Consider the following 3,732-nt stretch of genomic DNA (forward strand, 5'->3'; position numbering starts at 1 on the left):
CCACAACCCGTTATAGTCTCAGAGATGAAATTGAAATAAGTACAAGTCTTTGAATCCACAATTTAAAATTATTACAACCCAAAATGATTACTTGATAATTTACAGTTAATTGCCATTATCTGCCACAAGTTATAATTATACATAATTTGATTCTCAAAAGTAGATGGTCTAAACTACAATGGATCTACCTCTGCAGCTATAGCAGCTACAATATCAGCGGGAAGACGCGGGACGCTTCCCACGCGCTTGCGCTGGGTCTGCTGGAGTCTGGCCATCTCTCCTAACTGTTGTTGTGTGATGAAGAAATAAAGCAAGAGTGAGCCTTACAGCTCGCAAGATAATATATATAGTGATAACAATAATATAAGTATCTAAATGGATACTTGATAGCATCTCTATCATATGCAAGATAATTACTTACTAGATATAAGTAAAACAAGGAATGAAGTTACCAATACTTCACCACACTTATATCATATATAAAGCTACTTGAACTGCCACCGTTCAAAGTATTATAGGTTTTAAGAAAACATCCCATAGATGAGACCACAAGTTAAGACTTGAATAGATTCAATCTTTGAAAGATTATTGAATGAAAAAGTTATGAGATACTTTATTTAGTCCCGGTATATATATATCCACATATATATATATCCCGAAAACATTTCCTGGAACCTCTGTTATGTGAAGTATGAACAGAGTTCGAAACATCCAATGAATTTTGGAAAGGAAAAGAATTTTGGCATAAACCCGATATCTTGCTGATCAGGCAAAGATACCAATAAGTAACCTTTTCTACTAGTAGATGGATGAATTCCTCACCGGTCATCACCCTGGCCGCATTAGGACCTCACGCTAGACCGTACCCCGGCCCCTCACGCGTTGATGGACTGCCACCCAGCCACTTACACAATAATAGACCGTACCCCGGCCTGTCGCTTATGCCGACTCAATGAGATGGGCTTACTTCCCGAACGTTGGGCAAGTAATCAATTTATTTACCAAATCTGCAACCTCGTTGCGAATATAAAATACACCACAGAGCCGGATTCCCCAGGTTTTGAGCGAGTATTTAAATCCCCTTAAAAAGGAAGATCTTAAATATAAAAATGAGTTTTGGGATCCGCTCTGACTTTTAAAATCATTTTGAAGACTCGAAAACACTTTAAAGAGTGTTTGGAGTAAGGCTGATTTAATGAAGTAAATCAGTCCCCAGAATATTTAGAAAATGACTGAATATTATTATTTAATATAATATTCCCATAAAGAATAAGCTTTATAAAAATAATTGAAGTAGAAGTATTAAAACTTATACTTGAAATAAACATTAAATAACCAAAGATATACTTATATGAAAGTATTATCTTTATTTGAATAATCGAAAATAAGTTTGATTATTAACACCTTATTCTTTAATAGAATAAAGAATATAATTCAGTACATAATCAGAGTCATAGATCCTCAAATGAATATTCAAATAATATTCAATAAATAAAATACGCTGAGTCATAATACCTCGAATGAATATTATAAATAATATTCATTAAATAAAATAAAGTTTAGAGTTATCGAATAAACCTTATTCGATTAATAGTTTGGAAAACTATAACCATATATATATATATATAAATATATATATATATATATCCATATCCATATATACAAGATTACTCGGGATCCTCGACTCCCGGTTTTAGAAAATATTTTCACCTTTGGGTCCCTATACTAATGGTATATGCAAGATACAACTATCCTCTAGCATAGGTATTATCAACTAAACCAACAGATATATATCTCAAGAATATAAAATAGGCATGCATATATACCATATCACATGCTACAATATATCGCAACATTTGCTAAATAACAATCATGCAAAATCACAAGATAATGCATATACATACATTTACATCACAACAACAGTGTATCGGATAGAATACTTGCCTGAGCGACTTGGGGGTGAAAAAGGCTCGGGACGAGTCTGGTAACCTATAAACAACAAGTAAGTTGGAATTAAACCAAAATCACTTGTAAATCTATGATTTAACTAACTTAGACTTCTAATGCTAGTTTTGCGCTCACCGATTCGCTTAAGTCACTCGGGTACCCTCGGCTCCACCATTTTTAATAATTTAACCTTTACGAGTTTTAAAGCGATTCCTTCGCGAATGACTTACCAACTGCCTAACACACTTACCATAAATGTTTCATACATTAACTCACCCTTTTTGGTCTTTAACCTACATTCCAAAGTAAGGCGAGGGAAAAAGTTTCGTCCGCGAAACGCCGTTACTTGAAACGGTCGTTTCTCCTAAACCGTAAATCGGAATCGGACGAACTACATATCAAAACGAAGCTCGTAACATGAGCTATCTAAACATGGCAGTGGTCACAATCTAGCAGGGGGTTCTCGGGTCCTAATGCTATGCACAAAAACAGTCCAAAGAAAATCGGACGTTACGACGGCTATGTTTACGTGATTTCCAAATTTCAACCCATTCACAAACAACCCAAATCAACCTCAAATCCAACATACAACCATTCTCCATCCTTATCACATCATAACTACCCCAACCAATTCAATTTAACCATTCATACTTATGCTTAAACTTTACTTTAATCATTCTTAAGTTTCTTTAAATCAAAACCACAAAATTACCATTTCATTTCACTACCATTCCAAATCTCAAACTCTAATCATAACAACAACTACAATAACATCCTACTCATCAAAATCACCTTATAATATATATGAATCTAGGGTTTGAAAATGGTATACCTTCCTTGAAGTGGTGGGTTGAGCTAGGAAGCCTTAAGAAGCTTGGAGAAGCCTTAGGAAAACTTGGATCTTTAAGAAAACAAGAAAAAGTTCAAGTTAAAAACTTGAAAACACTATTCATTGTCTTCTTCATTGATTAAATGAAGAAGCTAGAGAAAGAATTAATGGCTCAAACTCATGATATAGCCATAACTAAGCATAAGGATGATTAGGGAATTTTCTTACCAATTAAGGATGCTTGGATCTTGATTTTTGAAAATTTAAGCTTTGAAAAATGCAAAAAGCCGAGAGCTAAAATGAAGAACAATGCCTTGGCTGATTTTTTGATTTTTGATGAAATGATTTGCTAGCTTGGTTGGCTTGGTTTTGTTTTTGATTTAGCAAATTACTACCTTGCCCTTGAATTTGTGTGGTCCTTAATCAACCACACCTCCCTTCTTCCCATGTCATGCTTACCTCATCCTCATGATGTCATCCTTCCTTCCTTGTCTTCTTTCTATTGGTTGGATGACATCACTCCCATTAATCCCTTTGATTAACTTCCTAATCGTTTGCCTAATGACCGCTGATCTGTTATACGGTTCGCTTAACTTTCGTTCTCGTTTATCGTTTGAAGGATCATACCCGGGATCTTATTACTTAGGTTCCCTTAACCTTTCTCAATACATTATATTCCTTTTTATGATCCTCTATTATAATCCTTTAATTTAAATCCTTTTTATCCTGTTACCTTATACTCAATTCTCTCCGTATCTTATGGATTTCCGGGAAAAACCAAAGTGTTCGGAATTGGGTTCTGACGATATTTACATACACTTATATACTTCATAGAGTACTAATAAAATCCCAGAATATCCATAACAGAACCCCTACATAGTGTGGCGTGAAAAGTTTTCTCATTCAGCTAAAACACTATTCACAAGGGTTACAAAAAGTTGAAAAATTTTGGGGTT

The sequence above is a fragment of the Apium graveolens genome, chromosome 11, assembly GCF_009905375.1.
Source record: "Apium graveolens cultivar Ventura chromosome 11, ASM990537v1, whole genome shotgun sequence".
NCBI lineage: Eukaryota > Viridiplantae > Streptophyta > Magnoliopsida > Apiales > Apiaceae > Apium > Apium graveolens.